General features: G+C 40.9%; 1 pseudogene; it reads left to right on the top strand.

The window, feature by feature from the left end:
* The first annotated feature begins 14,084 nt into the window (after positions 1-14,084).
* LOC111536522 lies at positions 14,085-14,333 on the top strand (annotated as a pseudogene).
* Positions 14,334-14,797: the final 464 nt, after the last annotated feature.

Below are 14,797 nucleotides of genomic sequence, written 5' to 3'. Positions count from 1 at the left end.
TAGGCTTGACGGCGGGGTTTCTCCGGGGACCCTTGGCTGCCTCCTGTCTCTATCACTCACACAGGCTGAGGGTAGGCCAAAGTTCAGGGACCTGGGGAAGGGAGAGAATCTTAACCAAACTTTGGTTAACAGGCATTTTGTTCCCATTGATCAGTAGGAACAAAATAGATAACCAATTATTGGGCAAAAAACAGAAATTTCTTGAAGGTTCTGTGTCTGGCTTTGTCATAGATAAACAAGGGGGCGTAAGTGAGTCTTAACTAAGTTACAAGGAGAAGGGTGGTTCTTTGTAGTAAGTAAGCACTTTCTTGGAACACAAAGGGTGGAGGAATACTTTAACCTTCTCTGTTTTCCAGGAGAACAAGAAAAATTTACCATTGTCACTGCATTACTCGGTTCTCTCAGTTTTTTGTTGCAAGAAGACTGAACTTGAAATTCCTTAACACACAGGTGTTAATCTGTATTGCCACAGGCTAATATTTTCTACCCAACTATTTATCCTGCTTGTTCCAACCCATCATTCAGCAAGCAACTTACATCTCTGAACTGGGTGCTGTTTCCTAATCCCTGAACACAGATAGGTGATTTGCCATGTATTTCCATTGACAATGTTGAATTTTACCGGAGCCCTGTACTTCTGGAAAATAGTAACAATTAAGAAATCCTCCCTCACATTTGTGTTCCTGGAATTTGCTTATTGCAAGGAACCACCCTTCCCATCAGAAATTAGAAATGACTCATAGATGCTCCCGTTGTTTTCTTATGGCAAGACAAAAGCTATCTGTGTTAATCAGGGTTCTCCAGAGAAACAGAACCAATAGGAAGGGTAGATAGATAGACAGATGATAGATAGATAGAGATATGAGGAGATTTATTATGTGAGTTGTCTCACATGATTATGGAGACTGAGAAGTCCTAAAATATGCCATCCACAGGCTAGAGAACCAGGGAAGCCTGTGACATAATTCAGTCTGATTCCAAAAGGCCTGGGAAACTAAGAGGGCTGCTAGTGTAAGTCCCAGAGTCCAAAGACCTGAGAACCTGGAATCCTAATGTCAGAAGACAGAAAAAGATGAATGTCGCACCTTCAAGAGAGAGAGAGAATTGGCCTTTCCTCTGCCTGTTTTTCTCTCTGGGCTCTCAATGGATTGACGGATGCCTGCCCACATTGGTGAGGGTAGATCTTCCTTAGCCTATTTTTAAAATATATTTGTACTTGTACCTCAGTACTTACTCAGATTATTGATTCAAATGCCAGTCTCTTCTGAATATACTCTCATGAACATATCCAGAAATAATGCTTTACCAGCTGCCTGAACATCCCTTAACCCAGTCAAGTCGACATCTAAAATTAACTATCATAGCCTCCAGATTCCCATTCTTTGTTTCATGAATAGTGGAACTGTTTGTCCCCATTGGTCAATAGGAACAAAATGCCCATCAATCTGACTTGAGAAAACTTTAGTTGAGCTTCTCTCCTTTCCACAGGCCCCTCAACTTTGAGCTCATGTTATACTGGAGTAGTACTGGTTACAGTAGGTAGCTAGTCAGGCATAAACAGGGCAGGAGAGGGCTCCCCCCCACACACCACTAGGAAAGTCAGGTGACCATCAGATGATGGTCAGGCAGTTGTTAACTATTTCTCTAAAATAATAATTTGTCACAGCCGGGACCAGGGACAGGCAGTCTTCCTATATTGATAGGAAACACTTAAAACTGGGGATCAGCAGCTTCCTGATAAGATCTCAGGAGCTGGGTGAATGGGCTCAAGCATGCACATTATGAAGCAAAATGGCAGAGTATGGCCTTCCAAGGACATTCCACAGGTAAAGAGACAACGCCTCAAGTCAGTATGCCTACAACTCCAGTAAACACATTGCACATGCAGGCGGCCCACCCCAAGGGAAGAATAAAGGGAAAAGGGATGCAAGACACTGGAAGTAGGCCAGCATATAAAACCCTAAATCAAAAGGTCAAACCACGCACTTGTCCTTCAAGTTGCCTGCTTGGGCCTCTTCCTTTTATTGTTACTCTAAAGCTTTTTAATAAACTTTCACTCCTACTCTGAAACTTGCCTCAGTCTTTCCTTCAGTCTTATGCCCCTCAGTCAAATTCTTTCTTCTAAGAAGGCAAGATTTGAGGTTGCTGCAGACCCAGATGGACCTGCTACCGGTAAGAGTACTATTAATTAAATTCTATCTTTGCCACCTTTAATTAGTATCCAGCTTCATGTTTTCTTTAACTATGAGAGACTGCTTTACCCGGAGGTCAGTCTCTCTTAGGAAGGGCCACTAAGAGGGGGTTGTGTGCTGGCTCTGGCTGAGGGTGGACCAAAGTTGAGGGCATTTCAAAGGGACAACAAAGGAGTAGTAAGGGGAAATGACTTGGGCAGGGGATGGGATAGGGATGGAGTTGAAGGGGCTTGAACAAAGTTAGAGACGTGAAAAATTACAAAAAGCAGGTAAGGGTGTTGGTCAATGTCAATGCAGTTAGGCCATCTGTGTTTACTAATTGACACATACCTAAATTAGGCCTGTCTTCCCACAGACACTAGGAGACAGGGGCTCTCTCCTTCCCAATGATTATATTTCAAAGGAATGGCTCTCAGATCATGAGAAAGATGTTCCTGGGTTGTAGAAGATACATATATGTCTCAAAAGGACAGAAAAAGGGTTTGCAGTGTACGTTATTTTTAAAGTAAGTCCTTCTAAGAAAAGGGAGGTCAGGGGCCTGTAGTTAGTTTTGGGTTGGAACATTCAGGAAAATTTTTTGGCAGCATTGAACTTTCTCATGAGGGAACTTATGGGTGCTAGGGTCATCATCCTAAAGACATGGCCTTGAGCTGTTAGACACTAGACTAGTGTTTGTTCAAGTCTCTTGGTATGGAGGGGGAGAGATAGATAAAATCGTTTGTGCTGAGAGTATACAGCTTTCATAGAACAAAGTTGAGGCCCAGTTAAGAATGGTCAGAGTAGCCTGAGTAAATTTTGGTCAAGAAGATAGTCTTTGTTATGATGTACTGTCAGATCATACCACATCCACACACTCATCCTACTCCCCAGTACTGTTTTTTTTCTAGACTTGTTCACTTCTCCCTACAAAAGTAAAGCCCTTCTCTGCCTGGCTTTTGAGATGCTTGCAGAGGTCAACATAATCCCCATTGTAATAGCCATCCACTTCTTCTGTCATAGTTCTTGTCCACCATCTTGCAATAATCCTTTGGAATAAAGCCTGGGTTTATTTTTTATTTGACATCATAGCACTCAATAATTATCATCTTGTATTGTAACTACTTGTTTCATGTCTGTCTTACTGTAAACTCCGTAAGAACAGGGACCATATCTGTTACCCAGTGTTTAGTGTAGCATGTAGTATCAAATAGGTGTTCAATAAATATTTATTGACTGAAGCACTTATGAAAAGATTCTGTATTGAGAATGTATTTATAATTATAATGCTATATACAGAGTTATGTCTTTCTCCTCTGTATATTGACCTCATTATCAAATATGAAGGTTTTTAAGGGGAAGGGGGAAAATAATGGTGCTAGTAATTTCCTTTGCTAAAGTTTACCTCCTTCAGTCACTGAAGAAGAACAGAGACTGATAGTATTACCTTTCTTTTTTTTTTTGTAGAAATATGAACCTTCCCTTTATAAATTGTAGAGAAGAAAAAACTTTTCTGTTATCCTCCTACGTTCAGGCCCTGGGACCTATAAATTAAGCTGACAAAAGCCATATGAGCAAAAGAAAAGGCATGCGGTTGTGAAGCCCGAGTGTCTGAGATAGGTCTCAGGTTAATTTAGAAAGTTTATTTTGCCAAGGTTGAGGACACATGCCTGTGACACAGCCTCAGGCGATCCTGACGACATGTGCCCAAGGTGGTCAGAGCACAGTTTGGCTTCGTACATTTTAGAGAAACATGAGACATCAATCAATGTATGTAAGATGAACATTGGTTAGGTCTGGAAAGGCAGGACAACTGGAATCGGGGAGGGGCCTTCCAGGTCACAGGTAGATAAGAGACAAATAGATGCATTCCTTTGAGTTTCTGATTAGCCTCTGTCTCCAAAGGAGACAATCAGATATGCATTTATCTCAGTGAGCGGAGGGGTGACTTTAAATAGAATGGGAGGCAGGTTTGCCCTGAGCAGTTCCCAGCTTGACTTTTTTCCTTTAGCTTAATGATTTGGGGGCTCCAAGATTTATTTTCCTTTCGCAGTTTTTATTAAAGCTAATATTTTTATGTGGGTGAAGGCCTCACAGAAAACAAGTAAAAACTCAAAGAAGCAATTAGACTTGGGGGCTTATGCCATTTTAACAAAAGGAAATACATTGTAGACAACTGACTAGACAAAGAAAAGTGAGTTTCGTTTTCTAAGAGTGATAAATTGTGGGAAAGTGGTTAGGAAATAGATAGAGTAACTAATGGAAGATAAAGCTTGTCTTAGTAAGATTGGTTTATGCAGACTTAGCATTAACTATTATGTGATAAGTGTTGCTCTCCCCTTTCTCGTTCAGGGAGGGCACCTTTTTAATGGAAAATTTATTCCTTGCTTTTAGGCAGATAGGGGAGAACAGAAAGCTCTTCCTGCATCTACTGTTTCTCAGTTTCCTTCAGCTCAAAATCATCTCTATGCCAAAGTGGCTTATTTTAAAGTGGAATATTCTGATCTTCTTCACGATCCTTGGCCATTTATAAAAGAAAGAATTTGAGGATTTTTGTTTTGAGATCTAGTTTGTTGTTACTTCTTTTGATCAACCTGAAGATATTTTTCATTTGTTCCTATATTTTAAAAGTAAGTTAAAAAGGTAAAATTTATGTTTTATTTTCCATTGTTTCCCACTGGAATAGACTACACACTTAACTGTACACTTTGGTAAACTGTTCAAATTAATCCCAACGATTATATTTAAGGTAAAGACCTATTTGCTGAATATTTAGCAGCCCACTAAAATCATTGATCTCACTGATATCATGGCTCAGTTTCCAGAGTGAGATTGATAATTAACAATGTAGATTAGTTGCTACAGGCGAGATCTTTGTGTGTTGATATGCTGGCTTTCAGCTCTCTTTTTAAGAGTGCTAATCACATTTGCATACTTTTTTCATCGTGAAGACTTTTATTGCTGTCTATAAACTTTGAAAATATCTTGAGCATAGCAGCAACTGTGCTCAATTGTTCATAGTCTTAGTTCCTTCGCACTTTAATTGTTAAATGAAAGCAGTATTGCTGAACAGAAAAGACATACCTCAATTTGAAGAAAAAGAAAGACACTTGTATTTTGAAAGTAGCCAAATCTGAAATAATGTAAAAGATTTATAAGCAAATGGAATGGAGCTGCTTTGTGATTTAAGCTTTACAAAGGATAGCAACTAGAATTATTCAATATGAAGGTCAAGCTCAAGAAGCAGTGTTCACTTTTTAAAACAAATTTCTAGTTAACATGGCAAATATAAATACAGCACAATACAAGGGCAGAAGGAGGGGAGTGTCACAAGAAGGCCTACACTGTGTTTATAATCACAGCTGGCAATGTTTACCTAACTTCTAATCCAGTTAGTCAACCACTGTATTTCTATGTGAGCAAGATGATGTAGATTATTGAAAATATTCTATATCCAAAATAAAGCCAACAGGCTCATGAGAAATAGTTTTGACTAGGTTTATTTGATTTGGCAGAAAACAAAGAAAATGACAGCAAGATTTGAGTGGTAGTTTGAGACTTAGTTTTCCTACAAAAATATGGCTATTAATGTATTTTATTAGTACATTACAATGATTCCAGTATAATTTTTCATGACATAGCCAAGCATGGCTCAAGTATCTATAGCAGCTTAGGACAGACTGCAAAATGCATAGACCCTCTGGTGACTGAGATGGATTCAGGTTCTGCTAGACCACCAGGCAGAGACATAGTTACAGAATACATTATTGTACGCCCAGAGAAGGAATCAGTAACAGAGAAAGAGAGAGAATAACGGGATATCCCTGCAGATGGTCAAAGCACATTGATTCGAGTGATATTGTATGATCAAAGCTAGGAGGTGTGCAGCATTCCAGGAAGTCTACCATAACATTAGAAGGTTCACGGGCTATAGGCAAATCCCAGGGATGAACATTACTGATAAGACAAAGAAGTCCCCAGTCCTATAGAGATCTGAGTAATGGGCTATAGAAGAGGAAAAACCTTTTTCCCCCTACCTATTTTAGGTTCATTGGCTGGGACCTGTGAATTAGACTGACAAAAGATAAATTAGCAGGAGAAAAGCAAACAACAATTTGATTAACATGTGCCCCATATATACACATCGAGCAACAGACACTAATGATGTGAAACTCAAAGGGATGGTTAAAATGTAGGCTTATATAACATCTTAACAAAATAAAAATAAATATTTAGAGAAGTGGCAAAACAAAGATAAAGGACTTCGAGTTTCTAGGAAAGTAAATTTGGGGAAGGTAAATACATGGGGGAAACTAATGGAAGATAAGGGCTAGTTAGTAACATTTGTTATGAAGATTCATCTTGGGGTGTCCCTAGGCTGCTGAGGGTCTAGAGTTGTCTGTGATGATTAATTTCAATTTTTCTTGGTTGAGTGGTGAGGGGAGACACCTTTACAAATTTATACCCTGCTTTTAGGCAAATAGGGGCAGGGCAGAGAGCTTTTGTATCTTGTTATCTGCTTCTTCCCAATGGCTTTTGCCTCAAGAAAATCCTTAAGTTGTTATGCCCAGACCGTTTATTCCCCGAAGAAGACCACCAGAGTCCAGAGTCAAAGCCAAGTGGCAAGGATCTTTATTGCAAGTTCAAACTTGGTCCCTCCGTTCCACAACATACAAGAGGGCCCTGAACAATGCGTGTGCTCGCTTCTTATACCCCGATGTAAACAGGATATGTAAAGTTACAGAGAAACAAGGGAATTCTTCTGGTTACAGCATTACAATTGGTTTACATTTTAAGTTACACTTTTAGCAGTTTTCTTATCGGTTCCTGCGCTTTTACAATCGGTTGTATCTCAAGGCTATGAACGTGTTTGTGTCGGGCCCAGGAAGTGGAGGCATATGGGGGGATGTGATGTGTTGGGCTCAAGGCTATGATAATGTGTTCTTTCATTTCCCCCTCTCTCAGGTACCTCTGGAGCCAATCTTGGGTCCTATAGGTCTGACTCCGTTTCAGTGTCCACAGTTTGGTATTGAGCTCTGAGGACCACGCTGTATGGTGTCAAACCTTTCCCTGACAAACCGCAAAATTCTGTTTATAACACAAGGTCCTACTGTAAGCAGAAACAGCAGACTTAACAGGGGTCCAAGAAAGGGGGCTAACAGAGAAAACATAGAGGAATTCCACCATTGTCATCATGACACTGAGATTACATACTTCACAAAGTAATAGAATATTACAAAGTAAGTGGGGGCAGGATGAGATCACAGGATGGTGTTAACATTAAAATTAAAATTGCTAATGAAATTTTGGGCACGCATAGTCATTGATAACATTTTATCAGGAAATAGGGTTTGAGAGCAGACAACCTGACTGACCAAAATTTATTAGGTGGGAATTTTCTCATCCTAATAAGACTGAGAGCACTACAGGAGGCCGGGGCTTATTTCATCCCTTCGGCTTCAACTGTAAAAGGCAGCACGCCTCCAAGGGGGTCGTTTATAGGCCTTTCCTCAGAGCGCATTCTCTTTCTCAGGGATATTCCTTGCTGAGAAAAAGAATTCAGTGATATTTCTCCTATTCATGTGCAAAAGGAGAAGAGATATGGCTCTGTTCCGTCCGGCTCACCGGCGGCCAGTTCAAGGTTACCTCCCTTGTTTCCTGAACACCGTTGTTATCTCGTTCTTTTTTAAGATGCCCAGATTTCATATTGTTCAAACATACATGCTCTACAAACAAACAATTTGTGCAGTTAAGGCAATCATCACAGGGTCCTGAGGTGACATATATCTTCCTCATTTTACAAAGAAGATGATGGGATTAAGAGATTAATGTCAGACATAAGAAATTACAAAAGTATAAATTTTGGAGAACTAATAAAAAGTCCCTGAAATCTTTATATTTTATGTTTTTCTGCTGTGGCTCCAGCCAGTCCCTCCGTCCAAGGTCTCTGACTTCCCGCAACATTCTCTCTCCCTTTTCCTCTATATAAATGTGCCATGGCGATGAAGGGTTGTTCGTTCTCTCGATTTTGGCATAGGATTCTTTGACTGGTCCAGCACACTAAAACTGCATCAGCAAAGACCCTTTCTCCAAATAAGGTCACATTCTCAGGTTCTAGGGGTAAGGATATAGACATATCTTCTGAGAATGGCATCATTCAAACTTCTACAGTCCACCTTCTGGCTCCCCCAAATTCACACTTGTCCTACATAAAAAATACACTCATACCACTCATATCCTCCAAAGTCTTGACTCATTATATCATCCATTCTAAGTACAAAGTCCTGTCCAAATATTATCAGCTCGAAAGTCCCAATCTCTTTTGCCAATTGTCAACCAAGCTTACTGGCTGAACACACGAGTGCAATGCAACTCCTGCCACAGGGCTGTAGCTGTGACTGCAAAGTCTTGTAAATAGTTTACCTGTGGTTTGAGTGACATTCTGCTTACCAAGTGATAACTAAATCTACTGATGGGATTGAGAGTAGGTACTTCTACCAACCAATTTTGGATAGCAGGCATTAGACATCCTGGTGCTCTCCCCAGGCAAACAGGAGGATAACGATACTCAATGGAAATATTTATCATCATTCTTTCTTCCTCCGGTTAAGCCGGGCAACGATCATCTGTGGGACCAGGTACCCACACACTATTATTAATATATATTTCAATAGGATTATCCATCCATGTGACTGCCCGAATTAAGGGTGGGAAAGGCACATAGGCCCAATAGGTATAATTAGCTGTAGCTGCTCCTACAGGCATGGGGAGACTTACCACCGTTGATACAACCATTAAAGCTGCAAGCAGCATTTTTTTTTTGGTTTTTGTTTCTTTTCTGAGGTTTGTGTCACCTTTGTGCTAGCTAGGCTTTTTCTAGCTAACAGTGTCAGCTTCTTTAACTGTGCCTAGAGTTGGCTGAATCCAATTAATATCGCCTAACAATTTTCTTGAAAGTCATTTAATGTTTTTAATGTATCTTTTCTTATTTCTATTCTTTTGTGGCCTAATTTTTCTATTTTCTATTTGCATCCTTAAATAATGAAAAGGAGCATAGGTTTGGATCTTATTAAATGCTATTGTTAGTTCTGCGTTGGCAACCTCTGCTTGCAGAAATGTGTAACAGTCAATTAATTCGTCTCTTGTTTCTGCAGCACATAAAATACCATTAATATAGTGAATGATATAACAATCTGAAAATTTGTCTCTAACTGGTTGAAGGACTTAACCTACGAAAGTTTGACAAATAGTTGGACTATTAAGCATTCCCTGAGGTAAAACTTTTCCACTGAAACCTGGTGGCTGGTATAGTAAAGGCAAATTTTTCACAATTTTGTTCTGCCAGAGGAATGGTAAAAAAACAATCTTTTAGATCGATTATAATTAAGAGCCAGTCTTTTGGGATCATGGCCAGAGAGGGCAATCCAGGTTGGAGAGGCCCCATGGGTTGAATTACAGCATTTATGGCTCTTAAGTCCATTAACATACGCCATTTGCCTGATTTTTTTTTCTGAATTACAAATACAGGAGAATTCCAGGGTGAGAATGAAGGCTCAATGTGTCCCTTTTCTAATTGTTCCTTTGCTGATAAGTGTAAAGCCTCCAGTTTTTGCTTTGGTAGCGACCACTGATTTACCTATACTGGTTGTTCTGTTTTCCAAGTTAATGGAATGGGTTTAGGAGGCTCTATAGTGGCCGTCCCTAAAAAGGATACCTTATTCCTTTTCCTTTCTGATTTTTCTTAGTCTTAATTGGGACTTTAATGCCATTTTCATTTTTTCCTAATCCCTTTCCTGGTATATATCCCATTTTAGTCATGACTTTTTTGACTCATGGGGCTGTACAATGGAGCAGGCATAATGATTTCTGCACCCCATTGTTGTAACAAATCTCGACCCCATAGATTAACAGGAATTGAAGTAATCATTGGCTGAACAGTACTTTCTTGATTATCTGGTCCTAAACAACGTAAAATCATTGTACTTTCATACACTTCTGAAGCCTTGCCTACGCCGACAAGTCTTGTAACAGCCTTTTGTTTAGGCCAATTTTTTTTTTTTTTTTTTTTTTTTTTGCCACTGATTTAAAGCAATGACAGAGATATCTGCTCCTGTGTCTACCAACCCTTCAAACTGTTTTCCTTGAATAATGGCCTTACACACAGGTCTGCTCTCAGAGACCAGACTTGCCCAATATGCAGCCTTTCCTGCCAGATCAGTGCTGCCGAACCCTCCTGTAATTGATTATTGTCAACATTTTGCATTGACCGAGCCATTACCAGCTCTGCTACACATTTACAGTGTGAACTTTCTTTTCCGGGATTCTATCCCTGCCTCTTTTTCACAATCTACTGCACAGCTTTTAGGAACATCAGAAATTGAAATGTTATCTTCTTCTGTTTGCAACGGTTCTAAAGCTACTTTAACAATGACCCAATCATTCCATACTGTAAGTGGGATGATTTTACCTTTCCTACTTGCTTGTTTTAATTCTTTGCCAATTTTTCCCCAATCTTTTAGATCTAAATTTCCCTGTTCTGGAAACCACGGACAAAACTGTTCTATTCTTTGAAAGAGCATAATCAGATTTTTGGTAGACACTTTAACTCCTCCTCTTTTTAAGAGAATTTTTATAAAGCTGCAATAAGAGGCATATTTACTTTTAGTTTGCCCCATCGTTACCCTAGGTTCTTCCGAGCGCATAGGCTTACCGCAAGGCTGACTGTAGACGCACTCGGGAGTCTCTCGTCGACTTGTCCTCAATGACCACGCTCCAGCATACCTTCACCTTAGAGAAAAGCTCCCACATTGGGCACCAGATGAAGGGGTGGCCTGCCCCTCCACACCTGTGGGTATTTCTCATTAGGTGGAACAAGAGACTTGAGAAAAGAAATAAGACACAAAGACAAAGTCTAGAGAAAGAAAAGCGGCGCCCAAGGGACCAGCGCTCAGCTTACAGAGGACCCATGCCGGCCGCCTCCCATCCGCCTGCTCCCTCCCACGGCCCAGCCCGGGATGGGGGCTGGGGCCTGGGGCCCGGAGGGGTATGGAGGGTTTTTTTTTTTTCCTTTGGAAACGGTAGCGCCCAGAGTGGAACAGGTCCCACAAGGCAACAGGTCCTGCAAGGGAAAGTGAGTTACGGAATATCAACAACAAGTTATGTCAGTCGCAGGCGCGCACCAGAAATCTGGGTCAGATTCAGAATTAGCTCAGACTAGAGCTGCAGCGTGCTCCGGAAGCCCGGGTCAGAATCAGACAACAACGTCAGTCACAGGCGCGCACCAGAAATCTGGGTCAGAATAAATTCAGACAAGAATCAGATGAGAGCCAGGGGACGTCTCCCACCGGTCTCCACTGGCTGTCCCATAGCGCGTCCGCCAGGACTTATGCCAGCTTTCAGCTTCAGTTTCAGACCTCGCGAGCCTCAGATTCAGAATGGATTCAGACAGGCTAACAGCCTCAGATTCAGAACGGATTCAGAAAGCCTCAGATTCAGAACGGACACAGACAGACAAACAGAGACTAGCCGGCTCACCTGTCAGCAGATCGATCCTGGTAGATCCGTTGACCAGGGGTCTGGTGGGCTTGGGGAATCCCGGACGAGCCCCCAAATGTTATGCCCAGACCGTTTATTCCCCGAAGAAGACCACCAGAGTCCAGAGTCAAAGCCAAGCGGCAAGGATCTTTATTGCAAGTTCAAACTTGGTCCCTCCGTTCCACAACATACAAGAGGGCCCTGAACAATGCGTGTGCTCGCTTCTTATACCCCGATGTAAACAGGATATGTAAAGTTACAGAGAAACAAGGGAATTCTTCTGGTTACAGCATTACAATTGGTTTACATTTTAAGTTATACTTTTAGCAGTTTTCTTATCGGTTCCTGCGCTTTTACAATCGGTTGTATCTCAAGGCTATGAACGTGTTTGTGTCGGGCCCAGGAAGTGGAGGCATATGAGGGGATGTGATGTGTCGGGCTCAAGGCTATGATAATGTGTTCTTTCAAAGTCAAAGTGGCACATTTTGGGGTGGTATATTCTGCTACTCTTCAAGGTTTATTAACAAGACTCAAGGAAATAGCAGAAGCCTGTTTTCAGAATAGAGGCATCTGGTTTACACTGGTCTAGCAGAAATGTCACTCACAGCTGAGAGATGGGCTAGAAAGTCTTCATTACCTTCTGATTAAGGACAGGATTAAGGACAGGATTGGTCCTCCACTGTAGACTGAGGTTAATCAGTGTAGTTGTGGTGTGATTAAGGACAAAAAAAGTGAGACAAGGTCAGTGACATTCAGAGCCAGGAAACAAACTTCAAGAATTCAGAGTAAAGTCGAGCAAAGGATGCCTTTAATTTGTTGGAATTCATTAACTGGTATTTCATGAAAAAGATGTGAATGCTTTGAACATAGGTAGAGGGCAGCCTTTTCACCTGCACTCTCAATTGCATTGCTACTTACTGACTCATGGACAATTAAGGTGTCATTTTTCTCCCTTTTTTAAATCTGTTTCTTTCCGTCATTACTAGATCATTTCCATCATTATGCACACATGTGGCAATATCCCACTTTGACACAATTCTCCTTCAATGTTATATCTCTTTGAGATACTTTTAATTTCCTTTGTTCCCCATTTAGCAAAACTGCCTTAAAACTCTCAGTACTCACTGTCTTTACTTCATCACCTTCTGTTATCTCTTGAACTCACACTAGTCAGGTTTTTATCGCCGTCACTCCATTGAAGTAACTCTTGACAAGTTTACCAATGATTTCCATGTTCCTAAATCCCACACTCAATTCTCAGTCCTCATATTATTTTCCTATAAGCTGCATTTGACATAATTTGATCATTTGCTCCTTGGTTTCTGTTGCCTTCCCTTTTGGCTGCTTTTTCTTGGCATGCTTTGCTTGATCATCCTTATCATCCAGATATCTTGAGTGTTGGAACGCTCGGTGACTTAGTTCTAGAATTTTAAGACATGCGACTTTCTGCTTGAGGACTTTCTCTGGCCACAGGAGTGTGCTCCACCTGTAACTTGGGTGGGCTGTCACTGAAATTTAGTACCGTTAGAGCAGCCCTTAATCAATAATTGACAGAAATTAGTGGATAAATATCCTGACTTCTTTACTCCTTGGGAGAGATGACATTAGAACATGTTCTATAGTTTCTTGAAATTCTCCTTCAGCTTGATTGAGCTTCAGTTGCACACAGAAGTAATTTTTGTGTTTATTAATGCACGCTGTATTGGCTTTCTTTCCTTTTCTGTCTCACTTCTCTGTTTTCCAATTGGTGCTTCCTGGGGTCGCCTCTTGTTTAAAATTGGGCATTTAAACTTGGGCATTAAATAGATTCCCAATCTGAGACAGAGATGTGTGTTCAAGAGGTTTATTGGGGAGTGATCTCAGGAATGACATTAGTAAGGTTGTGAGAGAAACAGGATTGGTCACAGTGAGAAGCCGAACTACAATGCAAAAGAAACACAGGTATTAGCTGACTCTGTGCGAAGCTTTATAACTAGGATGTCCTTCAGAGTTGAGGCAAAAGGGTCAGGGGCTTGTATCTTGCATAGACCAGTCATTGTATGCAACTTGTCTCTGGGAAGGGGCTATAACCTAGACAAGATAGCTCTTATTGGCTAAGGGCAATTTTCAGAGAAGGACTCACCTGTGAGCCATCAGCAGCAATACTCCTGACAACTGGGAAAATGAACAAGAAGGGATGCTAATGGATCGGCAAAATTCACTACATTTTATCCCTGTGATGCTTGAATTTTATTGTTTCGTATGGTAAGTTTGCTCATCTCGGGAAAGCTCCTTCAGGATTCAGGTTGCTCTATGTGGTATTATAAAAAATGTATTTGGCTTTTTAGCAATGGGTTTGCCACCAGAACACAGGTGTCATGAAAAGCACACCTAAAAGCCAAAATGGGAAAGGAAAAGGCTCATATCAGCATCATCATCATTGGACATCAAGATTCGGGCAAGCCCACCACCACTGGCCATCTGGTGGACAAAAGAACCATTGAAAACTTTGAGGAGGCTGCTGAGATGGGAAAGTGCTTTTTCAAGTATGCCTGGATCTTAGATAAACTGAAATCTGAGTGTAAATGTGGTGTCACCATTGATATCTCCCCGTGGAAATTTGAAATGAGCAAGTACTACATGACTTACTGACACCCCAAGACACAGAAACTTTATCAAAAACATAATTACAGGCACATCTTAGGCTGACTATGCTGTCCTGATGCTTGCTGCTGGTGTTGGTGAATTTGAAGCTAGTATCTCCAAGAATAGGCAAACCTGTAAGCATGCCCTTCTGGCTTATACACTGGGTGTGAAACAATTAATGATTTGTGTTAACAAAATGGATTCCACTAAGCTACTCTGCAGTCAGAAGAAATGTGAAGAAATTATTAAGGAAGTCTGCACTTACATTAAGAAAATTGGCTGCATTCTTGGAAGAAGTGGCATAGGTACAAAAAAAGAAAAAAGAAAACAAAATTGGCTAGAACCCCAACACAGAAGCATGTGTGCCAAGTTCTGGTTGGAATGGTGACAATATGCTGGAACCAAGTGCTTAGCATGCCTTGAATCTAGGGATGAAAAGTCACCTGTAAAGATGGCAATGCTAATAGAAT

The sequence above is a fragment of the Piliocolobus tephrosceles genome, chromosome 12, assembly GCF_002776525.5.
Source record: "Piliocolobus tephrosceles isolate RC106 chromosome 12, ASM277652v3, whole genome shotgun sequence".
Lineage (NCBI taxonomy): Eukaryota > Metazoa > Chordata > Mammalia > Primates > Cercopithecidae > Piliocolobus > Piliocolobus tephrosceles.
Note: the sequence above shows the minus strand (reverse complement) of the source record. Positions and strands in the feature narration are given on the sequence as shown.